The sequence below is a fragment of the Atractosteus spatula genome, unplaced genomic scaffold (genome assembly GCF_055471065.1).
Source record: "Atractosteus spatula isolate fAtrSpa1 unplaced genomic scaffold, fAtrSpa1.hap1 Scaffold_4, whole genome shotgun sequence".
Taxonomy (NCBI): domain Eukaryota; kingdom Metazoa; phylum Chordata; class Actinopteri; order Semionotiformes; family Lepisosteidae; genus Atractosteus; species Atractosteus spatula.
This window is the reverse complement of record NW_028296868.1, coordinates 212,501-239,771: the sequence shown is the minus strand read 5'-3', so window position 1 is coordinate 239,771 and position 27,271 is coordinate 212,501. Positions and strand designations below refer to the sequence as shown.

At 39.5% G+C, this 27,271-nt stretch overlaps 1 non-coding gene across 1 annotated transcript; it reads left to right on the top strand.

Moving 5' to 3' along the window:
- Window positions 1-160: 160 nt before the first annotated feature.
- On the top strand, window positions 161-242 carry trnas-aga (transfer RNA serine (anticodon AGA)). Its single transcript has one exon. It is a non-coding gene; the product is annotated as a tRNA-Ser (tRNA).
- The last annotated feature ends 27,029 nt before the right edge of the window (window positions 243-27,271 follow it).

The following is a 27,271-nucleotide window of genomic DNA, read 5'->3' as shown; positions in this document are numbered from 1 at the left end:
ATGAAGCCACCCTTAAGTCCTCTGAGGCGTGTCTGTCTGCATGGCTTGTATTTTGGAAAGGTTTTTTTTTTAATGGAGACTGACTTTGAAAAATGTTTCCGCCGACGCCTCGCGATCCATGTGAGATTGTAGCAAGAACGCAGCAACAGCGGTGCTCGCTGTAGTTGTGGCCGAGTGGTTAAGGCGATGGACTAGAAATCCATTGGGGTCTCCCCGCGCAGGTTCGAATCCTGCCGACTACGGTGTTCTCCTCACATCGTTGTGTGCTGGCGCAAGCACGGAAAAGTGCCTTTCTTCTTTTCCTGGTGGTTTTAAAACGCGAGATCGCTTGTACCCGCTGCCTTGGAAAGAAATGTCTACATGTTTACTTGCACATTGTCTATTGTTTGTACATTGTCTTGATGCACTGTTTGCACTTTGTCTTGTTTTTTACACTTGTTTTACAATCGAGAGACCTTCTGTAAGTAAGAATTCCATTGTACCAGTACCGGTTACATATGGCAATAAAGTTCAAGTTCAAATGCTTCAGCGTCCGCAAATGGCATTTTGCAGCTGGAAGCAGATGGCGACGCTTTTTGCGGTCGCGTGTCTTGTGCCCCATTTCCGGCCTTTAACATCGAATCAATAAAGCTGTTAGAACCGACACCATAGGTGCTTTTCTTACAACTTTTGATCTGACTCAGTTTCGGAATGCAATTCCTGAACACTGCGAGAGACAACCTACAGATGCAGCCATTCAAAATGAGCGGTAAAAACCCGTAGTACAGTAACCAACCCGCAGGGCACCGTAGGGCACCGCGGTAAGTGATTGGCTGGTCAAAATGACCGACAGGGGCACTCGTGGTGCCTTTACTGTGCACCTTTACTAATGTCTTTACTGTGAACATTTCAATCCGCTTAGTTTTGAATATTTATATGGAATTTTACCACTAAAGGGAAATTTTAGTAGCTGAGCATAAAAAGAAGAGGAGCATAACGCATCTGAAGGTCATAAACGATATTAATTTAGGAACATAAACATTACTGTATGTACATAAACTGTACTGTGTATGGCTGGTCTTGATAGTTTAAAGAAAAAATACACACCAGTCTTCCATTTCTCCCTAAACATTTTAAGCATGAAAGTTTTATGAAACAGTACCCAAATATGTGATTGCTGTATAGAATGAATTTTAATTTTTAAAAATTATTTAACATGAAAATTAAGCTGTTTACATCTTCCGCCTGAGAACAGTCACCCGTTGCTACCCAGCGCAGAAACACAGCCACTAACTAGCAAAGAGAGGACATTAGCTAGCCAATATGATAAAGAAATAAATGATTATTTTATTTCTTTTGCACATTTATTTGAACATTTCCATCGATTGTACAAGCACTTGGAAACTGTCCAATCCCTAGTTCATCAAGCATTTACCGGTCTGGTGCCGGTCTGTGTCTTCTAGGATATAATGCCAGCGAACTCTTGTTTTTATGTCCACTATAACTACGCTGGGCAAACGTTCCGAGGTCAAATTCTTCCAGCACGGGGGTACCTTTAAAGCGGAGACGACGGCACCGAAATTTTTTGGCGCGCCTTCTCTTTAAAGCCCTGGCCAAATATGAAGACAGTACGTACAGTTATAATTCAAACGGAATTAAAAACTACACATCCCAGTTACCATGGTGGTGCTTGTGATCATTGCGTTTAACCAACGAAACAGGGCGAAAAATCAGTCACATGACTTTGGGGCAGAGTTTCGAAAGCTTAACCTATCAGCAACAAAGCGAAATTTACACGATAGGCTACCTCAATCTGTCAGTTACACGACTGTGTATGTCGCTTAAGCCACTCCTATTTGGCATTTTAGTTATGGAGGCGAGAAGACGCCCCCCCCCTCCCCCCTCTGGGTGTCTGATTTGCCGCCATCTTTAACTGTTCGGTGTCTGAATCGGAGTAGCTACGCGTACGAAATAAAGTTAATCCTAGCTACAAAACATATATTTTTGTGGTAAGAGGGCGCAAAACATCAGTATTTACTGCTATTAATTACTGTACGATTTATAGTTGAAATCTGAGCCTAGATATAAAGTTAGATATAAAGTTAAAATCTCGACAAAGCAATGTAGGAAATACAGAGAAAATAAATCCTTTCTGACATCTAAAATCAGTTTCGATCGAGGTCTCTAAAACGAACAAGAAAAAGAGGATTTTCGGAGGGCAATTACGCTGTGTTTATATAGAATAACTGATTTATGAGCAATCTAATTTCTTGTTCGTTTAAAACAGTGAAATGTCAGCTGCAAAAGATCGCACCAGAAACAGCACTCTCTCTGCCTGTCATAGACGTTCAGGAAAGGCTGAATGAAGTCATGTCAAGTACAATAATTCGGTGATCAATAATAACAGTTGTAGGACAGTATATAAGGAGGATAAGGATTTTGAAGTTGACTCGAAATCTGATAGGTAACCAGTGCAAGGACTTGAAAACAGGTGTAATGCATCCCTGATAGGATTCTTGCCGTCATATTCTGAACATATTGAAGATTGCTCAGTGTGGATTTAATTTCCCCAGTGAACAGGATGTGCATTTATTAATTCTAGAAAAAAAGCCTTTCTTGATTTCTCTAGTTCCCTTTAAAATAAACTATTATTCCACAATGCAGAGTATTACATGCCCAGTATTTACACATGATATTTGTGATTTAAAGAAATTAACACAAGCAGCTTTTGGAGATTTAAGTGTTGGCTGAGTTATTGCAGGATAAATGACTAGAGATGTTGGCAAGAAGAAGATAATTTGGGGAAAGCTGAGGAATACACTTATAACAAGAACACTTCCTAATGGGGTTAGGCATACTTTTGATGAAGATGATGAAGTTAACAGACTATATGTTTACATAGATACTGAAATAAGGATTGTATTTTAGATTATGTGTAGTTGCTGGCATTGAACTGTGTGTTGGATGTACATGAATTGAAGGAATGGGCAAACATAGCTGATGCGGATCCACAGAGCCAGCATATTAAGATGTTTATAATTAGAGGCAATTTGTTTAAATAACTAGGTATGGATACTGATGTGCAAGAGAGGTGGAAAGGTGGAAAGGTTTCCTTAAGCCAGCACTATAAAATATTTTATTCTCAGTGAGATGCTGCCATTTCATCGTGGGTTTCTAACACTGTGTATAGTTCCATCCACACAGTGCCTTTACTTCCATCCATTTCTAATCTCTTTATCCAGTACAGAGGATTTGGAGCCTATCCCAGTAAGCAAAGGACACAAGGCAGAATACACCCTGGACATAGCGCCAGTCCATCACAGGACAGACAGACACAAACACACACACGCCAGGGCCAGTTTTCCCATAAACCAATTAACTTACCAGTATGTTTTGGAGTGCGAGAGGGAGTCATATCACACATATGGAGAAAAACCATCTAACCCAGAGAGAACATGTAAACCCCTCACACACAGGATGGCAGGAATTGAACCTAGGACCCCAGTGCTGTGTTGTAACAGAAGAAATAAGGTTCTTGATCCTGAGATGAAGTAAAACAGATGAGTTTATTGCATGCAAGGAACAATAAAGCCGAAGTCTTGTTTCCCGCAAGAAACAACAAAACCGAAGTATTGTTCAACGTACTGTTACAAACTTTTGGGTTATATAGTGTTTTCTTCTCCGTTTCTGACGTCACTCGGTCTGATGGTAAAGAGGGGGGTTCATGGTATTTGGCCAGTTTACGATGTTCTGGGCAAATGGTCAGTTTAACATTACACCCAGGGGGGTTCCTAGCTTGCATCTGCAATCCTTATCAGTTAACCCCCTTTCCTGCCATAAACCCCAGCTTGTGACTTAGAAGTCTAAACCCCCTACAGAAAGGATTAAATTCAAACCCCCGTCTTCACATCTTTCTTCATTCCCCCCTTATAAAATATGGCATACGTCAGTGTAGCCTATTTTTATACATACAATGTCAGGGCAGATCTTTCCTTTCTTGGCGAACAGGTATGTATTGCCATGTCATTGTACGTTCCACGGTTATAGCAAGATGTGATACATGTTTTTGTGAATGTGATGATTACAATTATACATATAAACAATACTACTCCTACAGATACACACTATAAAAAGGTTCCACCCCAGGCCCCAAACACAGACTTTACCCAAGACCCAATTCCCCAATTTTCAGTATAATAGTCCTGATATTTCTGTCCCTCATTGTAAATGTGTTGGGCCAGATCTGAGACGTGCTCAGAATTATCAGGAATATATGTGCAGCATTCAGTGTCAATTACTGCACAAGTTCCTCCTTGGGCCGCCAGTACATAATCTAAAGCTAGTCGGTTCTGCATGGCCACTGTTCTGAGGGCTACCATCTCATCATTAACAGCCTTCAGACTAGATGAGGTAGAATTTGCTAATTCTTCTAAAGTCGAGGCCATTTGAATTAACTCTCGACTCAGAAAGTTCATGCCGGCTTGTGGAAATATTATACCTAAATAATATTCCCAATCAGCCAATTTTCTTTGTGGTCTGTGGTTAGGTCCGAAGGGGCTGTGGATTTGAACACGGATATGAGGAACCACATATCCTAAATAACATGAGCCAGACCACTGGGCTGGCAACCATGGGTAGGCTCGTTTTCCACAAATGAAAGATGTTCCGTTTGGCGCTCCCCATGCCTCTGAAAATAAGAAGCTTATACTGAATTGTGGGGTGTGCCGATCCCATCCTGGAATTTGGAAGGTAGAGGTGGATATATTTGCAGCGATGGTAAGGTTGCAACGACTCCATCCAACCAAGTGCAGACCAATTAGTGTGCTGAAAACATATGTTTCCCTCACGTTCCTTATTGAGAGTCAGGTATGGTGGTGTATGGCTTCTGTTATATTTAGGAGCGTAAGAGCCTGTGAAACTCGTGGGCTCTAAGCCTCGCTCCTGTAGATATTGTAATGTTGTGCAGGTTAAAGTCGTGTTATGGCAACCCCCCATAGTTTGTCATATTAAAATCTCCTAAATTATCCCTCCAAATGATCATGCCTATGACTTCCTCGAGACGCCAAGGAATGGCTCCCATAGGAAGTCCTCCCTGTACATATTTGGGTAATGTGGCACACACCCAGCAGGCACTTTGGTTGGTTTTCTTAGCTGTCAGATAGGAGAGGCCTAAAAAGGAATTAATTCCATGTTCTCCTTTGTGGGAGAGATGATCATTAATTCCTGCGGAACATAGTCCTACAGCAACAATTATTCTTATAAACAGAAATGATTTCTTTCTGAGTCTGTAAATGGGGATGAGGCTCGTCGGCAGTGTGGCGCGTGGATCCAGCGATCTTTTCCTTCCACTCGAACCGCAGACTCGGTTGTCAACAGGATCTGGTAGGGTCCGTCCCACCTGGGCTGGAGAACCTGTGAAGGAAATTTCCTGATCCACACCCACTCTCCTGGGATGAGGTTGTGCCCTCCTTCAGGTGGTGGTCCCCACGCCTCCAGGACCTGCTCGCGGGCTCCTTGGGTGGCCTCTGTCAGCAACTTGCAATAATACAAAGGAATGGTTGATCCATCTGAGGAAACCCCAGTCTCAGCACCTGTAAGAGAACTTGTTTCAAATTATTAAAGGCGGCTTTTGCTGCGGGAACCAAGGCAATCTTGTCCTTGTACTGCACTCCCCCCTTAAGCAGATCTGTTAAGAGTTGTGCTCACCCTGTAAAAAACATTGCACCCAGGCCCTGTTAAAATTTCACAATGCTAGACACAAAAGGGCCTTATCATAACTGCTTCTATTAGACACTCTAAAGCTGAAGCAACTCAGACTTGTGGGTTTCCTCATCAGGGGAAGCACTCAGAATACCATCAACATACTGAGTGATCACAGCCAGTTGAAGCTACGTGATACCCTGTTCTGCATAGTCATTCTTTGTAATGCATAATATTCCAACCCAATAGATCTGGAATAAAACCACCCATTAAAATCTGGTACTCGGCAAGTAAAACTTGCTGTCCCAATACTCCTGTGGCCTCCTGCCATCTTCCCCTATACATTGCTCTATAGTACACTGTTGAACAGAGGAGTGAAACAAGCAGGACAGTAGTGCTCCAGTATCCCCTAACAGAGAAACCAACACTCCATTAACAGTACATTTTTATCCACTGGACTGGGACAGACTTAGGGAGGCTACAAGGGATTTACAGGATCTAATCGTTAGGTAAACAGATTTTCTCACAAGACGTTATTCTCCCCAGTCTCGATTCTAAACCTACAGCGTTTCAGCATGTCTGGTTTCGAGACATTCGAATAAAACCAAATTGTTTCCACTATTGCAACTAATTGTGTAAATTACAATTTATAATAATTTATAATAATACAAAAACTGTTTAACTACTTTTACGTCCACCTGTACTGTACTTATACGTTTCAGACGCTCTTATATTTTCCAATCTCCTTAAGTTGATTTTCGTCAAGTCTCTTTAGTTACGTCTCTAGCCAGTCCCGCTGGCTAAACACACTCACACCGTCATTTAGTATACCAAAACTCACAGTTACACACATACATGCCGGCACACAAATTCATAAAACACACATACACATCGAGAATATATTTTTCTCTTCGTAATACAATGTGCTGTATTCTTGTTTTACTTCTACATGAATCCTTTTAATTCCTGAAGCGCACTCCAGGTTCGCTGCATTTCTAATTTCGGGTGCGGTACTTTAGCCCACCGGTCAATATCTTACGGTTTTGGATTTGATCGTATGGGGGAAATCAGGGAAGGTAGGTGCGATTGCAGACCCCCTCGACGGGGTGCGAGACAGTGTTAGAGTGGCGCTGTCATCAACGGCGCCAGCCCCTGCTACATCAAGTCCTTTCCCACTTCGAGTGAGAGTACAGATCTGCGGGCGCCCTCCCTCTAACAGGGGAGACCCTGATCCGTCTTTATCACACTCATACCAAGTGTTATCCCAATCAGACCCCCCTTCTCCATATGGCCACTGAGGGAATTGATCCCAATTATTTTCGTTTCCTGCCTGTTTGTTCCCCTGTGGGAGAGCAGGATATAACTTAGTCGCTGGCTGCAGCACATTAACCAGTGCAGCGTGACCAGAAGTTAATTCCTTCTTTAGTTTCTCATTCTCCTGTACTGCCTCTTTTAGCTTTTTTTTTTATACTCTTTCGTAGCGAGTAAAGTATATTTTCTTCCGGGTTTTTATTTTCCCCGTAAACACACTTTTAAGTCACATCCCAATTTCTTTCTTTTTCGTCATGTATCTGCCACTACTGGTGCCGGCCGTGCACCAGGGTGGGAGCTACATGCTTGTGCTTTTGCCAATCAATACTCATATGCTTTCTTTACAGGCGTCTTCGCCCCAAATTCCCTCTGACAAACTCAGCTTTTTCCATATTTTTCTCCTTCTTTTCCGTCAACTTACACTTTTCCGATATTTAAACGGACCCTTCCACCACTTTCTCAAACCATCAGTTAGCGCACATGTTCGGTCTCTTTAAGATTTACTTTTGTCGTGTGTGAGGTAACAGCTCATTCAGTAGGGGGATGCTTTCACTTGAAAAACCTGTGCATTCCTGCACTCATTCAGCCAAAGGCGTCTGTTACCTCCAGATCTAAATACCTCTCAGAGACTTTAGAGAGGTTTTACACCGCACTGTTCACAGGTAAGAAACGAGACCTCGAAAACCCCCTTTCTTGATCAGTAATTCACCATCCCCAGAACGCCAGCATCGCTGCTTTTGCCCCGGGGTGGACTTACGCACTGAGCTCAATCAGGGCGATTCTCGGGTCTCAACGTCCTTTAAATCCTGCTACTTAATGCTTTGCTCTTTTATTATGAGGTGTGTTTATGTTAGTGTCGTGCGTGTGTATATGTATTTCACAAACAAGGAAAACACCAAAAACATACATGCATATATCTCTTCTACTCCTGTTTCCTTTAAAACAAAAAAACCCACGCCACGCCAGAAACCACGCCACTCCAATCTGTGCACGATCAAGGCGTAGCTAATCTCAGGACCCCGGGCGTAATTAAAGCCCACACCAATCCTGGATTATACGTGCATTTAATGCACCACTCAGCTCCAGAACCCCGGGCGCAATTAAGGCCCACACCGATCCCGAGCCACAGAACTCCGGGTGCAATTAAGACCCACACCAGTCCTGAACTACGTGCATTTAATGCACCACTTGCTCTAGAACCCCGGGCGCAATTAAGGCCCACGCCGATTCTGAGCCTCAGAACTCCGGGTGCAATTAAGACCCAAACCAGTTCTGACCTTCAGAACTCCGGGTGCAATTAAGACCCACACCAGTCCTGAACTTCACGGTAAGGGTCCAAAACCCGTTCAAAACTCCACGCGCAATTAAGGCATACACCAGCTTCGAACGCCTGTACACAATACCGCGGAACCCCTGCCAGACCAAATTCTGGGCTTACAGCAACCAACCCATTACATACACCGGTGCCTTCCCCGGGCCAGAGGAATTCAGAAACTCACGTTTACTCCGTCATCTCGGGCGATTCTCGCAGGGAGCAGAGATTTCCCAATCGGTCAGAGAGAGTCGGGACTTTTAAATAAAAGAGGAGTCCTTACCTCTTAGTTATGTGCGCGCTGACCGTCTCTCCTGCCGATGGGAAGTTCTGCGCCTTCTGGAGCATCCGCCGACTACGCCAAATTTGTTGTAACAGAAGAAATAAGGTTCTTGATCCTGAGATGAAGTAAAACAGATGAGTTTATTGCATGCAAGGAACAATAAAGCCGAAGTCTTGTTTCCCGCAAGAAACAACAAAACCGAAGCATTGTTCAACGTACTGTTACAAACTTTTGGGTTATATAGTGTTTTCTTCTCCGTTTCTGACGTCACTCGGTCTGATGGTAAAGAGGGGGGTTCATGGTATTTGGCCAGTTTACGATGTTCTGGGCAAATGGTCAGTTTAACATTACACCCAGGGGGGTTCCTAGCTTGCATCTGCAATCCTTATCAGTTAACCCCCTTTCCTGCCATAAACCCCAGCTTGTGACTTAGAAGTCTAAACCCCCTACAGAAAGGATTAAATTCAAACCCCCGTCTTCACATCTTTCTTCAGCTGCAAGATAGCAATGCTAACCACTTCGCCACCATTATAAATGGATGGATATTGAAGTGGAAATCTAATAAGTAAATTGATTCTTAAAAATGTAGAGAGCTTTGAAAAAAATATATTGGTGCTTTTAGATAATATATTTCAAGGATGTAACTGCTGTGCTACAGTGCGTGCAGAATTTTAGAAAACAGTTCGTCAACAAAGTACACTGTTTAGGTTAGTTTAGAAGACAATGTACCAAAACAATATATGCTGTCTGGGTCATTAGAATTAGCTGAAAGTAACCGATAAGCTTTGAATAACAAATCTAGTTTTTCTTCTCTCGCTCTATGATGTAATCTGTTTTCTCTTAGAGAAAGGGGAAGTTTTAGAAGGGACCAAGTGCTGAACTTTTTTACAGCGCAACGTCTTATAAAAACCCTGTACTGCTTGTAACAAATTGAGTCTCTGGTTGCACTTTGCGAAGTGGCAGCAGGGCTCCCAATATTGCAATATTGAAATAAAGACCTTACTCAGGTGAGAACTCTCTTTTGTGGCTTCCTTGATAGTTATATTTCCATGACAATATCTTAGTTATCTTTCTAGTTCACAGGTTTGCATGCATGATTTAATTTTGAAAGCCACTGAGACATCAGGTACTACTGTTGTATTTATGAAAAAGAAACAAAACAAAAAACATACTAACAACTGCGCCATCCTACTCCTTAGTTAATACATTTTATTATTCATAAACAGTTAACATTGTTAGCAAAATATTTTGAATTATATTTAACCCTATTTTTTCTTTAGTTTTGTATTTAACTTATTATATGATAGTCAGACTTAATGTATATTTGAACAATGAAAATATATTTTTACAAGATGCGGGGGAAAGTGCAACATCTTATTACAGTGCTAAATTTAATATTATTGATTGCTAATAGTTTATGCTAACACCTAACTTTCTTAATTAGATGTATTTAAAACAGTGAACTAAGTGTAACATACTATTCAGAAATACAATCGAAAATAGTTTTGTGGTGTTTGTATGGATGAAATGTTTCTAAAATGTATAACGTAACAAAATTAAAGACGATTAAAATCTGTAATCTTTCCACTTGTAATGTCATTAGACAGAACAACACGTTTCTGGTTTGTTTTAATTAGTATTAGTTAGTAGTTAGTAGTTTTAATTTAATTAGTATTGCAATTCGCACTGATTCCCTTGCGAAGATATGGACTTAAGAATATTCGTGCCTGGTCAAAAAATGGCATTAAGCACTTAAAATTAATATGGTTAATAATAGTAAACTGTAACATGCTGTAACAAGATCGGTTAAACTGCGAAGAAAATGCTTTCAGAGAAAATGTTTCAGGTGTGAAGAACATAGATCTCCAATGCAATTTCAACCAAACCTGTTCCCACACACCCTGCCCCCACTACCATTAGAATATACACAAAGCACTGAAATCTTTCGAGCTAATGATCAGGTGACCCGAGAGAGAGCGAGAGAAACACCAAGGGGTGCGGAACCAGGGAACTATTTACATGGAAAACGGGCGATCTCCCCAGACTGTCCGCCCGTTTCACTGTTACCTGGATACCTCTTTATTTAGAACTCACTAACACTGATTTTTAGTTTCGAAGGATTCAAGTAGGGTTTTAGATGAAAGGCAGCGACCTTAATCAAGCCCAAATCATAATTGAACCCATTCAGAGCCTACATTACATTTTAGCGTTTCATTCTGAGCAGAAGACCCTCACACCTGAAGAAGGCTTGCGTTTTCTCTCTTCTCTTTTAAGCATGTGTACAATGTGTAATACAATTACAATGTGTAATTACAATGCGAATCGTATGAGGGTGGGGGGGAGGTGTCTTTCGCTGGAAATCTCGCCTGCTTCTACTTTACGAGCACAACCCCCTCTCTGCCGGAGTGCTGGCTGTGACGAATTAAACCGGTTTCACAGGTTTCAATCACAGACCATGTGACATGGGAGTCAGGAAACTAACACACAGCGCCACCGGATTTGATAACACTATAAAAACGCTATAAAATAATGTGACTAGGCACAGAACAAGTTTACAGCACAGTACAATAATAAATGCTGACCATGACTTTAGAAGCATAAATTGCCTTACACTCAATTTAAACACAAGCTGTCTTTAGCCCTCTAAGCTGGTTCATACAGAAATGTAGAGATCCAGGCTCAGAACACACAGCTTCATTAGCGAATACATATGCAGGACAACTAGAGAAGACGTTTTACAGAGGATGGATTTTTAGAAACATCCCATCAGTGACATCACTGAAGTCAACTCCTAGGTACTGTAACTGTCGTGTGGATAGTTTCACAAGAATCAGACAAAGGTTTAAGCATCGCTTGTTCTAGATAAAACTGCAAAAAAAACAACAACAACCCATAATGTACTTCCTTGCGGCTCTGTTTGCCCAAATCATATATTCACAACGTGAAATCTAGAAAATAATATTACGTAACCAAAATCCGCAATATGGAAACAGAACCTGTGTAATTGTTGATAGATGATGTACTCGTAACATTTTTTCAAGACGAACTACAACATTTAAAAAATGACTTGTATGTACTTGATATCTCTAATCAATCCACGGGTCCCAGCACAAAACGAAACTAAAACGCATACCGTTTCGCGCTTCTTATTAGTTGCTCAAAAGTAATTTGACCGTATGAAATGCATAATATAAACCTAGAAACATATACGTGAGCAGTACTTAAGCACTGTAGTATCGGTGTTAAGACATACCTCTCAGTCTCCTCCTCTCTTGCCAAAACCCGTTGCTTTCTTGCTGTGGTGAGATTGGTGGTAATGCAAAGACGCCACATACTGCCGACAGACGAGAGTGTTGCGGGAGAAGAGAGAAGTGATGGAAGATTGAAGAGTGTCCTAGGTGGAGCCAAGATGAAGTGTCACAATTGCATAGGGGAGGATTTCAAATATTTAAGATGGTAAAAATAACCGGAAGTGATCCCCCAGTCCGGCGCAGTCTGACGTACTTCTGTCATATAAAGTAATACTAGATGTCGAACTGGAGCCTCACCATTTGCATAAGTGAGGCTCCAGTTATACATCTAGTTTCACTTTAAATGACAAAACTGAAGAGACTTAAAAGAGCTGGAGAGGATTTCTTACAACTTTTGAGCCGGCACAGTTTTCGAAAACGTTTTCTTCACGCTGCACTATACAACACAGACAGCCAAGAGTCTCCAAAACAAAACAAATTGACAGATAGGAGAAAAGTCCCACTCGTCCTAAAGTTCCCAAAATCCAGCACTGAGCGTAAACAAAGTGTTCAAGTAGCGTGGGAATGCTACCCCTAATGCTAGCTGGAGTTTGAGTGTCTGGTTCAGAGTTTGCTCAAGAGTTTACCTTTCACAGATGCGCAAAGATGAATGTTGAGGGTGCACGCTTCAAGGCGCCTTACAGTGCAGGGAGTTATTAGAGACTATTCGTGACGTGTGCTCGTTCCCATATACCGTACGCCCCGGGTTGCAGTGCTAGGATGACGTCCAATACCGCTTCGGCACGTAACGGCATTATATTCAAGTGCAGGACGTGAGGGTTTTATTTTGTTCGTTTTGTTCTGCTCTGCTTTGCTTTGTTTTGCTTTCCATGGCGTTCGTAAGAGCGTCAATAAAAAGGCGATTCCTGCATCTAACACGAATGTAAGAGCTATTTCAAGTGCGGCTTCTAAAATGCTTGTAGACATTTGTCTGTTGTTGATTGTTTTTTTGTGTCTAACAAAGTGCCATTTTCCTGTCCGGACGGGGAGACTTTATCATTCCCACATGAAGCAACCCTTAATTCCTCGGAGGCGTGTCTGTCTGCAAGGTTTGTATTTTGGAAAGGTTTTTTTTTTAACGGAGAACGACTTTGAAAAAGATTTCCGCCGGCGTCTCGCGATCCGTGTGAGATTGTAGCAAGAACATGGTGCGGCTTCTTAAATGCTTGTGGACATTTGTCTGTTGTTGATTGTTTCTTTGTGTCTAACAAAGTGCCATTTTCCTGTCCGGACGGGGAGACTTTATCATTCCCACATGAAGCCACCCTTAAGTCCTCTGAGGCGTGTCTGTCTGCAAGGCTTGTATTTTGGAAAGGTTTTTTTTTTAATGGAGAACGACTTTGAAAAAGGTTTCTGCCAGCGCCTCACGATCCATGTGAGATTGTAGCAAGAACGCAGCAACAGCAGTGCTCACTGTAGTCGTGGCCGAGTGGTTAAGACGATGGACTAGAAATCCATTGGGGTCTCCCCGCGCAGGTTCGAATCCTACCGACTACGGTGTTCTCCTCACGTCGTCGTGTGCTGGCGCAAGCAAGGAAAAACGCCTTTCTGCTTTTCCTGGTGGTTTTAAAACGCGAGATCGCTTGTACCCGCTGCCTTGGAAAGAAATGTCTACATGTTTACTTGCACATTGTCTATTGTTTGTTTGTACATTGTCTTGATGCACTGTTTGCACTTTGTCTTGTTTTTTACACTTGTTTTACAATCGAGAGACCTTCTGTAAGTAAGAATTCCATTGTACCAGTACCGGTTACATATGGCAATAAAGTTCAAGTTCAAATGCTTCAGCGTCCGCAAACGGCATTTTGCAGCTGGAAGCAGATGGCGACGCTTTTTGCGGTCGCGTGTCTTGTGCCCCATTTCCGGCCTTTAACATCGAATCAATAAAGCTGTTAGAACCGACACCATAGGTGCTTTTCTTACAACTTTTGATCTGACTCAGTTTCGGAATGCAATTCCTGAACACTGTGAGAGACAACCTACAGATGCAGCCATTCAAAATGAGCGGTAAAAACCCGTGGTACAGTAACCAACCCGCAGGGCACCGTAGGGCACCGCGGTAAGTGATTGGCTGGCCAAAATGACCGACAGGGGCACTCGTGGTGCATTGGTTGGTAGTGAAAAGATTTAATCATCTAATGTCTTTACTGTGCACATTTCAATCTGCTTAGTTTTGAATATTTATATGGAATTTTACCACTAAAGGGAAATTTTAGTAGCTGAGCATAAAAAGAAGAGGAGCATAACGCATCTGAAGGTCATAAACGATATTAATTTAGGAACATAAACATTACTGTATGTACATAAACTGTACTGTGTATGGCTGGTCTTGATAGTTTAAAGAAAAAATACACACCAGTCTTCCATTTCTCCCTAAACATTTTAAGCATGAAAGTTGTATGAAACGGTACCCAAATATTTGATTGCTGTATAGAATGAATTTTAATTTTTAAAAATTATTTAACACGAAAATTAAGCTGTTTACATCTTCCGCCTGAGAACAGTCACCCGTTGCTACCCAACGCAGAAACACAGCCACTAACTAGCAAAGAGAGGATATTAGCTAGCTAATATGATAAAGAAATAAATGATTATTTTGTTTATTTCTTTTGCACATTTATTTGAACATTTCCATCGATTGTACAAGCACTTGGAAACTGTCCAATCCCTAGTTCATCAAGCATTTACCGGTCTGGTGCCGGTCTGTGTCTTCTAGGATATAATGCCAGCGAACTCTTGTTTTTATGTCCACTATAACTACGCTGGGCAAACGTTCCGAGGTCAAATTCTTCCAGCACGGGGGTACCTTTAAAGCGGAGACGACGGCACCGAAATTTTTTGGCGCGCCTTCTCTTTAAAGCCCTGGCCAAATATGAAGACAGTACGTACAGTTATAATTCAAACGGAATTAAAAACTACACATCCCAGTTACCATGGTGGTGCTTGTGATCATTGCGTTTAACCAACGAAACAGGGCGAAAAATCAGTCACATGACTTTGGGGCAGAGTTTCGAAAGCTTAACCTATCAGCAACAAAGCGAAATTTACACGATAGGCTACCTCAAACTGTCAGTTACACGACTGTGTATGTCGCTTAAGCCACTCCTATTTGGCATTTTAGTTATGGAGGCGAGAAGACGCCCCCTCTCTGGGTGTCTGATTTGCCGCCATCTTTAACTGTTCGGTGTCCGAATCGGAGTAGCTACGCATACGAAATAAAGTTAATCCCAACTACAAAACATATATTTTTGTGGTAAGAGGGCGCAAAACATCAGTATTTACTGCTATTAATTACTGTACGATTTATAGTTGAAATCTGAGCCTAGATATAAAGTTAGATATAAAGTTAAAATCTCGACAAAGCAATGTAGGAAATACAGAGAAAATAAATCCTTTCTGACATCTAAAATCAGTTTCGATCAAGGTCTCTAAAACGAACAAGAAAAAGAGGATTTTCGGAGGGCAATTACGCTGTGTTTATATAGAATAACTGATTTATGAGCAATCTAATTTCTTGTTCGTTTAAAACAGTGAAATGTCAGCTGCAAAAGATCGCACCAGAAACAGCACTCTCTCTGCCTGTCATAGACGTTCAGGAAAGGCTGAATGAAGTCATGTCAAGTACAATAATTCGGTGATCAATAATAACAGTTGTAGGACAGTATACAGATGCAGCCATTCAAAATGAGTGAGGTATTTCGCGGCATACCCCGGTGGGCGTGTCGCAGTATCACGCAGTATGACGCAGTTAACGTGGTGTCACGTGGTTAACTATCCGGCGTCGCCTTGTAAAACCGCCAGGGGGAGCTTAACCTCTCATGTACAGCATTTGAGCCTTTAATTTTGAACTGTGTATTACAGCATGTTAATCATCAGTCATTAAAATGTTGGTATATTTTATGAAAGCAAGATTGCTCAGTTGGACAAAAGTACACAACCTACCTTTATCAGAAATATTTATGCATCAAAGCCTTTACTGAAGATATTACTAATAGTATTAATAATGGATGACTTTGGACAAGCTGTATACTCAAAGTATAATTTCTTTAGCACATTTGTACAAGCACTTGGAATCTGTCCAAGCCATACTTTGTCAGGCATTTTGTTTTACTTCAACGGGCATAAAAACTTCCTTGCTTTTAACAGGGCGTTTCATAATTTCTAACTACGAAAATGATTTAAAATGCGACACCTATCATTCAACTAGAGCTTAAAATATCACAAGGATCCTCAAGAGCACAGCAAAGAGTGTATTAAAAGACACTTGTATTTATCAACGCTTTCTTTTCCGTATACCAGATTTTATGGAACCACTTCAGAGGGGTGTCAGCCAGTCAGATTCCAGGAATCGGCACTTTAAAGGAAAAATACACACCAGTATTCCATTTCTCCCTAACGATTTTAAGCATCGAAGTATTTAACTAGCATGTGAAATAGTGTGTGAAAAAGTGGTAGTTTTAAGCTTTTCTGCTAATATAATATGGAATCGCGTATCTAAAGAATTTAATAACGGTATTCGTGTGCTGCGACAGGGCTGTGTAGGGCTGTTTCGCCTGCCTGTTCATGCGTGCTATCTTGTAGCCGACTGGTCTAGGTGCGTGACTACCAGCTGGCAGGTTGTGTGTTTGAATCCAGCTGGTGCTAGACTTTTCTTTTAACAAACATTTCTTCGAAAAAATAGAATAGCGATATTATGGACAATCAATTGACTTTTATATTTCAAAATATCGCAACATGATCGATATTTGCGATATTTTGAACATATCTTCCCTTCTGACAGTGGTTCCTGCTTCTATTGTGTGTGTGTGTGCAACAGAGTAAATTTTTATAGAGAAATGGAGGCTGGACAGTATGTGTTACAATATAAACATTTATATTGATTTAAATCGTGTTCTGATTTAAATCGCAAACGCGTGTTTAATTATATGTGTTTTTTAATCATAATCAGGCAAATGCAACATAAATTGATAGAGTATCTTTGTCTTCTAAGTATCTTAATAAACTTTCAGCATAGCTTTCTACCCATCAAGATTTATATTTCTTGGGATTTTGGGATCAAATGTGGAAGGATTAGATTATAATCGTTTTTATTTGTCAAATACGTGATTGTATTTCTGAATGTTATGTGACACCTACAGTAGTTCACTGCTTTAAATACATCGAATTAAGAAAGTTATGTGTAGCACTTTAGAACTTTTTTCTGAACCAGGGAAAATCTGATCATGTTTCTCTATAACAATAATAAAAAACTTTATTTTACATATCGCCTTTAAAAGTGGCATCTCAAAGCAATACAGTAGATCGAAAAACAGTTAAAAGGGACCAAATTAAATACCAGACAATCGCAAACGCGTTTTCAATAAAATTATTTTATTCATTCAGCAGTTTGTGAGAGGGACATCCAGCAGGGAGAGACACACACACCGGTTTTCATTGACAAAATTGTTTTTTTTCAATTCCTCTTGTCTAACAGGAATGTTTTGTTTGTGGACAGACTGTTAGACAAGAGGAAAAGACCGCCTCCTCCTACGAAGCATTAATCGCGTATCTAAGGAAAATTGCAGTATACCTTTGTTCATGCACATCATTATACAGTACAGTATCTCAATTTGTATTTCGATTAAAAAAAATCGTTTGCCCAGCCACTACTGTTGTTATTGTTTTTATCCTGTAAAGCGTTTCCTTTTTCTGCGTTTTCCATTTCCTTTTTCTGATCACTCGCTTTCTGGATACACATCTCACCTGTCCTGTTCTTTGTTTTCCTGGTTTGCTGATTATGCCTGCTGCGGTCCACTCCTACCCTCACACCTAAAGAATACTATTTTAAATTTCTTGGCGCAGTTCATTAACCCTTGTATGTGCTGTCCGCGCCGAAAATGCAATTAAAAAAAAGTCAAAAAACGCGCTCAAAATACAATTTATAGCTTAATAAGATACACTCCACAGGCAAAATTAAAGACAAAATTAAAGACGATTAAAATCTGTAATCTTTCCACTTGTACTGTGAGTCATCGGACAGTTTCTGCTTTGTGTAAGGATGGTGAGAAAGCTGTGCTCAATGTATTTAAGGGACTTAAAAGTTAAAGGAGATGCTTCATATTGCTTGACTAATTTTAAAAACCAAGTTATAAATGCAGACGCTCCCTCGGTGCCGCGCCGGGTGTAAATATCAAAGTATACATTCCCAACAAGAATTGTACCCATCTGTCATGCAAATAAAACACCTTGAATTGAATTGAATTGAGGGAGAGAGGGGGGTAGTGGGACAGAGATACTGTAGACAGACTCAAGGCAAATAAAATACTTATGGGTACGCAGGCATTCACGACAGCAACATACGAAACGTTTGCACGTACTGTATAGTTAAGTTATTACTTGGTTTTCAAAATGCAACGAAATACAATATTGTTGTTGCTGCTGTTCTGGTTGTTTTTATCCCGTAAAGCGTTTTGAGAAGCCACCTTTAAAGGCGATATATACTGTAAAACCGCTGATTCTTATGGAATGTGTTCCGCAGGAGATTTAAATTTTTATTTATTTATTTTTTAATCACGTATCTTAGGAAATCTCAGTATAACTTTGTTCATGAACAGTGGCATGTTACATTATCATTCGTTTTTTAACAAGGCTCGCCAGCTAATGTGAATCGAAACCTGTCTTGCTAGCTTTTAAAGTCGTGCATGTGTAAACTGTACTAGAGGGCATGCAAGTTACTCTGCCCCTTTCAGCTGCAGGGAGTCCCTCTGCTGCAACACACAGCAGACAGAACGGGAGACTATTGCCTTTCATATCTGACTCCAGTGAAGTAAAAGGGGTGTCTAAAGGGGTGATTTCAGACCACATTCTAGTTACTTTATTTTGTTTACTTTTAACATTTTTGTAATTTACAGTAGATGTCACAATAGAAGCCCGAAGCCTATTATACTCAGTCTAGCCTTGGATCCTCTGAGTCCCATGACTCAGTCTTGTCTGCTTTCCTAGAATAAAACCAGTTAAGTCTTGTGTACTATGCAATTTATATTTTCCGATTCCATGCATTCCCTTAATGTTTAGAGTTTACTATATTCTCCAGACTCAAACACATAAGTACTAATAGCTCTGTCCCTTTAGGAGACTCTTTGCAGTACTGTGTCCCACTACCCCCATGAATTCTTTAGGTTGGGTCTAATATTTTCCAGTAATATACTGAATGGGATACAAAATGCTGTCAGGCAGGTAACAGAAAAGAGAAAAATATAAATATTTCCATTTTACAGACGTTCACACATTTATAACATTTTGGCTCAATAAAAAGCTAACCCAATAATTAAATGTGATAAAGTATAGTTTGGATGTTTATACATTCATGTTAATCGTATTCTTGATTTATTTCATGTTTCATTTGCTAACTTAGAGCATATTGTGCAATGAAGAATAAAATAGCTGCATGACAAGTGACTTCCTTCTCTCAGTGGAAATTAAAAGATAGCCTGATAAATTATAATAAGACAGTAAGAAAGGTTCCAATCAGGAGGAGACAATTCTTTCCATTTTTTTGTTTGATTGCTGGTAGCAAACTGATCTGAGGATCTACTCCAGCTCTTTCTCTTTTTATCATACAGTAAATCTTATTTTCTTGCTTTCTGAAACACAATATAACAAAAAATAACCTCACAAAATCAAAGAAAAAATCCTTGCTCCCCCCCCTTCCCTTGGCAGTACTTCCTCCCATGCTTTTAACTAAGGGCATCTAAAATACTGTCAAACAGCTACAATGGTATCTCTGTACAAGGCTTTGACTGTGTCAATCACAGCACCTACCATTCCCTTACCAGCAACAACATGGATTCTAACACTCAGACATTAAAAAAAGTCAGGCCAAGAGAGAAAATACCGAGCTTTACAACATGCGGTACCAGTAACATTTTACCCACAGTAGACTCACCAACCAGATGTGTTTCAGTTTCTGTGATAAGCCTAGATTAATCATATCCTCTCCTCTAGTAGGAGCACCAAGTGTAAACATGTAACGCCCCTATTAAAAATAATGGCAAAACAGAAGTTCACTCTTTCTAGAACATACCTTCCTATGGACACTCCTAAAATGTATAAAATAGTGTCCACAGCATCTCATAATAGAGGCAAATGGGGAACTTCAAACTCATTTCATACAATGCCATCCATGAGGGGTTAAATACACCCTGAGAGAAATTAATTTCTGGATAATTCAACGGCTGTGATTTCTGGAATATGTATTATCCCAAATATTTTCAAAAGAAATTGAATCATTTCAATGAATCTGTGCCATTCAAGTACCTGCTCCAGACAGTAACCACTGCTAAGGGTTTATATGAAGCTTGCATTAAAAGACTTTAAAAAAATGTCATGTTCCCATAAAAAAGTCATGCCTTGGAGTATAGACCCCCAAAGGAATGCCATAGACTCAAACTGCAAAATAAACACATACAGAAAGAAAGTATTTGTATTGTGATTGCAAATCCTGGTATGAGTGATTGGTATGACTTTCCTCATTACAAATCTCTTATTAGAATTTAAATTTCTCTGTAACTCCAGGTCAGAACAGAGAAAATGTAACTGCCTTAAGGAGTTTACAATTATGAAAAATAGAAGGATAAGCATGATACGTATGTCTTCTGTCATTTTCTAAGTCATGTTACTGAGCACCAAATCTTATTGAGAATATGAATCCATTTAAGGTTTATACCATTAAAGTAAAGGTTTATTCCATGCTGAAAATGTTTGTACCAGACTTTTTTGATCCCTGTTTAATTGTGTCTGAAGTCTGATGTTGTAAATTTTATTGTTAAAAAGATCCATGAAAATGTCACTACTAAAGTTAGCTGGTACTATTGGTATTGTAAGTGGCAAGTAGAGCTCATATTTTAGATTTTGTGTAGTTGCTAGCTTTGAACTGTGTGTTGGATGCACATGAATTGAAGGAATGGGCAAACATAGCTGATGCGGATCCACAGAGCCAGCATATTAAGATGTTTATAATTAGAGGCAATTTGTTTAAATAACTAGGTATGGATACTGATGTGCAAGAGAGGTGGAAAGGCTGTTTCCTTAAGCCAGCCCTATAAAATGTTTTATTCTCAGTGAGATGCTGCCATTTCATAGTGGGTTTCTAACACTGTGTATAGTTCCATCCACACAGTGCCTTTACTTCCATCCATTTCTAATCTCTTTATCCAGTACAGAGGATTTGGAGCCTATCCCAGTAAGCGACGGACACAAGGCAGAATACACCCTGGACATAGCGCCAGTCCATCACAGGACAGACAGACACAAACACACACACACCAGGGCCAGTTTAAATCTAACCTCAGAACCTTTCTTTTCAGAAGACTTAGTGTCTGTATCTGCTTCATTTTCTAATTTTGGTAGCACCTCTAACTGCTTGTCTTTCTTATATGCATTTACTTTGTAATCTGTGGTCCTTTTATCTGTTTTTACATCTACTGTATTGCTTTGAGATGCCACCTTTAATGGTGATATATCAAATAAAGTTTTTTATTATTGTTATAGGGAAACATGATCAGATTTAAAAAGATCTAAAGTATACTAGTTTGTCACTCTTCTCATTCCCTTTGCTAAATGACTTTTCATACTAGTCTGATCAATCTAACTGCCAGTTTTCTGTGCTTTCTCTATCCTGCTAGATTTGCAATTATTCTGAAAATTTTCATCTTGAAATAACTCATTTCTAAATACCTTTTTCACTGTTAACATCTTGCAGCAACTCTGCGACAAAATATACACTCTGACAGTTCATCCTGCTACCAACATTAAATAAAACAAATCTTAAGATTTCTAGATTTATGTCTTTATTTAGTGGTTTCATTAGTGACAAAGGCTAAACTTTCTTGGAAAAATGTCTTTTATGTGTTGCGGAAAAAACTGACTCGCTTTAACAAAATATGTTTACAAATCCTTTCACCTGGCATTTTCGTAGTTAGAAATTATGGAACGCTCTGTTAAAGGCAAGGGAGTTTTTATGTCCGTTGCAGTTCTTTTGCAACATGAATATAATTATATCGTTATTAATTTCTTGAGATATGCGATTCCATATTATATTCCCTTTTAATCAAATTCTAAAAGTATGCTTGTTGACTCCGGTATCGCGTTAGTTAAAGACTTCGATGCTTAAAATGTTTAGGGAGAAATGGAATACTGGTGTGTATGTTTTCTTTAAAGTACCGAGACCAGCCATATACTGTATGTTTAAGTTCCAAAATTAATATCGTTTATGGACTTCACACGCGTTGCAGTATGCTCCTATTCTTTTTATGCTTAGGCACTAAGATCTCCCTTCTGCTTTGTGTAAGGATGGTATCAAAAGCAATCTTAAGTGATGACAAACCACTACAATAACAACAGTAGTGGCTGGCTCAATGTATTTAAGGGACTTAAACGTAAAAGGAGATGCTTCATATTGCTTGACTAATTTTAAAAACTAAGTTATAAATGCAGACGCTCCCTCAGTGCGCTCCTCTGGTGCGCCGGCTCTTACACAGTGCCTGTCTGCCGAAAGCATTACAATATACATACCCAACACTGCTTGTACCCATCTGTCATGCAAATATAACACCTTGAATTGAATTGAATTGAGGGGAGAGGGGGGGAATACTAAAGACAATACTGGCTCAATACCAATACGGGCTTTGACGTGCTAATGCGTTGGTTTAACAGTCCGGGTGTGGCAGGCTTCCAATGTCAACTCGACTCGATTGGAAGACAATGAACGTATTTTAGCCCTAAATGAATTAATAGCAAACATGGTTTACATAAAATACATTTTTCCAAGAAAGTTTATAATAATACGATCTATAGTTGAAATCTGAGCCTACTTTAAAAATAAAGGAAAAGCATTTTCAGAGAGCAATCACGCTGTGTTTATGTAGAAAAAGCGATTAGGTTTATGAGCAATCTAATTACCTATTCGCATAAAACGCTATATAAAATAAAGTTTATTTAGAGATGAATGATCAGTGTCGCAGTTTAAATAATGGGAGTCAGGAAACTAACACACAATTAATTTTGCCTGTGGAGTGTATCTTATTAAGCTATAAATTGTATTTTGAGCGCGTTTTTTGACTTTTTTTTAATTGCATTTTCGGCGCGGACAGCACATACAAGGGTTAATGAACTGCGCCAAGAAATTTAAAATAGTATTCTTTAGGTGTGAGGGTAGGAGTGGACCGCAGCAGGCATAATCAGCAAACCAGGAAAACAAAGAACAGGACAGGTGAGATGTGTATCCAGAAAGCGAGTGATCAGAAAAAGGAAATGGAAAACGCAGAAAAAGGAAACGCTTTACAGGATAAAAACAATAACAACAGTAGTGGCTGGGCAAACGATTTTTTTTAATCGAAATACAAATTGAGATACTGTACTGTATAATGATGTGCATGAACAAAGGTATACTGCAATTTTCCTTAGATACGCGATTAATGCTTCGTAGGAGGAGGCGGTCTTTTCCTCTTGTCTAACAGTCTGTCCACAAACAAAACATTCCTGTTAGACAAGAGGAATTGAAAAAAAACAATTTTGTCAATGAAAACCGGTGTGTGTGTCTCTCCCTGCTGGATGTCCCTCTCACAAACTGCTGAATGAATAAAATAATTTTATTGAAAACGCGTTTGCGATTGTCTGGTATTTAATTTGGTCCCTTTTAACTGTTTTTCGATCTACTGTATTGCTTTGAGATGCCACTTTTAAAGGCGATATGTAAAATAAAGTTTTTTATTATTGTTATAGAGAAACATGATCAGATTTTCCCTGGTTCAGAAAAAAGTTCTAAAGTGCTACACATAACTTTCTTAATTCGATGTATTTAAAGCAGTGAACTGCTGTAGGTGTCACATAACATTCAGAAATACAATCACGTATTTGACAAATAAAAACGATTATAATCTAATCCTTCCACATTTGATCCCAAAATCCCAAGAAATATAAATCTTGACGGGTAGAAAGCTATGCTGAAAGTTTATTAAGATACTTAGAAGACAAAGATACTGTATCAATTTATGTTGCATTAGCCTGATTATGATTAAAAAACACATATAATTAAACACGCGTTTGCGATTTAAATCAGAACACGATTTAAATCAATATAAATGTTTATATTGTAACGCATACTGTCCAGCCTCCATTTCTCTATAAAAATTTACTCTGTTGCACACACACACACAATAGAAGCAGGAGCCACTGTCAGAAGGGAAGATATGTTCAAAATATCGCAAATATCGATCATGTTGCGATATTTTGAAATATAAAAGTCAATTGATTGTCCATAATATCGCTATTCTATTTTTTCGAAGAAATGTTTGTTAAAAGAAGAGTCTAGCACCAGCTGGATTCGAACACACAACCTGCCAGCTGGTAGTCACGCACCTAGACCAGTCGGCTACAAGACAGCACGCATGAACAGGCAGGCGAAACAGCCCTACACAGCCCTGTCGCAGCATACGAATACCGTTATTAAATTCTTTAGATACGCGATTCCATATTATATTAGCAGAAAAGCTTAAAACTACCACTTTTTCACACGCTATTTCACATGCTAGTTAAATACTTCGATGCTTAAAATCGTTAGGGAGAAATGGAATACTGGTGTGTATTTTTTTCTTTAAAGTACCAAGACCAGCTATATACTGTATGTTTATGTTCCAAAATTAATATCATTTATGGCCTTCACACGCGTTACAGTATGCTCCTATTCTTTATATGCTCAGCTACTAAGATTTCCCTTCAGTGGTAAAATTCAATATCTACAACGGGCACAGCAAAGACGTTTACTGTACTGTAAGTCTTTCTACGACAGACCAACGGACCACGAGTGCCCCTGTTGGTCAACCAATCACGTACTGCGGTGCCACGCGTCATCTTGCGTCACACTGAGCGACGCCACCTGCGGTACGTGTCTGTAACGCGCACTTTGAATGGCTGCATCTGTATAAGGAGGATAAGGATTTTGAAGTTGACTCGAAATCTGATAGGTAACCAGTGCAAGGACTTGAAAACAGGTGTAATGCATCCCTGATAGGATTCTTGCTGTCATATTCTGAACATATTGAAGATTGCTCAGTGTGGATTTAATTTCCCCAGTGAACAGGATGTGCATTTATTAATTCTAGAAAAAAAGCCTTTCTTGATTTCTCTAGTTCCCTTTAAAATAAACTATTATTCCACAATGCAGAGTATTACATGGCCAGTATTTACACATGATATTTGTGATTTAAAGAAATTAACACAAGCAGCTTTTGGAGATTTAAGTGTTGGCTGAGTTATTGCAGGATAAAAGACTAGAGATGTTGGCAAGAAGAAGATAATTTGGGGAAAGCTGAGGAATACACTTATAACAAGAACACTTCCTAATGGGGTTAGGCATACTTTTAATGAAGATGATGAAGTTAACAGACTATATGTTTACATAGATACTGAAATAAGGATTGTATTTTAGATTATGTGTAGTTGCTGGCATTGAACTGTGTGTTGGATGCACATGAATTGAAGGAGTGGGCAAACATAGCTGATGCGGATCCACAGAGCCAGCATATTAAGATGTTTATAATTAGAGGCAATTTGTTTAAATAACTAGGTATGGATACTGATGTGCAAGAGAGGTGGAAAGGCTGTTTCCTTAAGCCAGCACTATAAAATATTTTATTCTCAGTGAGATGCTGCCATTTCATCGTGGGTTTCTAACACTGTGTATAGTTCCATCCACACAGTGCCTTTACTTCCATCCATTTCTAATCTCTTTATCCAGTACAGAGGATTTGGAGCCTATCCCAGTAAGCAACGGACACAAGGCAGAATACACCCTGGACATAGCGCCAGTCCATCACAGGACAGACAGACACAAACACACACACACCAGGGCCAGTTTTCCCATAAACCAATTAACTTACCAGTATGTTTTGGAGTGCGAGAGGGAGTCATATCACACATATGGAGAAAAACCATCTAACCCAGAGAGAACATGTAAAAACCCCACACACACAGGATGGCAGGAATTGAACCTAGGACCCCAGTGCTGCAAGATAGCAATGCTAACCACTTCGCCACCATTATAAAGGAATGGATATCTTAGTTATCTTTCTGGTTCACAGGTTTGCATGCATAATTTAATTTTGAAAGCCACTGAGACATCAGGTACTACTGTTGTATTTATGAAAAAGAAACAAAACAAAAAACATACTAACAACTGTGCCATCCTACTCCTTAGTTAATACATTTTATTATTCATAAACAGTTAACATTGTTAGCAAAATATTTTGAATTATATTTAACCCTATTTTATCTTTAGTTTTGTATTTAACTTATTATATGATAGTCAGACTTAATGTATATTTGAACAATGAAATTATATTTTTACAAGATGCGGGGGAAAGTGCAACAGCTTATTACAGTGCTAAATTTAATATTATTGATTGCTAATAGATTATGCTAACACCTAACTTTCTTAATTAGATGTATTTAAAACAGTGAACTAAATGTAACATACTATTCAGAAATACAATCGAAAATAGTTTTGTGGTCTTTGTATGGATGAAACGTTTCTAAAATGTATAACGTAACAAAATTAAAGACGATTAAAATCTGCAATCTTTCCACTTGTAATGTCATTACACAGAACAACACGTTTCTGGTTTGTTTTAATTAGTATTAGTTAGTAGTTAGTAGTTTTAATTTAATTAGTATTGCAATTCGCACTGATTCCCTTGCGAAGATATGGACTTAAGAATATTCGTGCCTGGTCAAAAAATGGCATTAAGCACTTAAAATTAATATGGTTAATAATAGTAAACTGTAACATGCTGTAACAAGATCGGTTAAACTGCGAAGAAAATGCTTTCAGAGAAAATGTTTCAGGTGTGAAGAACATAGATCTCCAATGCAATTTCAACCAAACCTGTTCCCACACACCCTGCCCCCACTACCATTAGAATATACACAAAGCACTGAAATCTTTCGAGCTAATGATCAGGTGACCCGAGAGAGAGCGAGAGAAACACCAAGGGGTGCGGAACCAGGGAACTATTTACATGGAAAACGGGCGATCTCCCCAGACTGTCCGCCCGTTTCACTGTTACCTGGATACCTCTTTATTTAGAACTCACTAACACTAATTTTTAGTTTCGAAGGATTCAAGTAGGGTTTTAGATGAAAGGCAGCGACCTTAATCAAGCCCAAATCATAATTGAACCCATTCAGAGCCTACATTACATTTTAGCGTTTCATTCTGAGCAGAAGACCCTCACACCTGAAGAAGGCTTGCGTTTTCTCTCTTCTCTTTTAAGCATGTGTACAATGTGTAATACAATTAGAATGTGTAATTACAATGCGAATCGTATGAGGGTGGGGGGGAGGTGTCTTTCGCTCGAAATC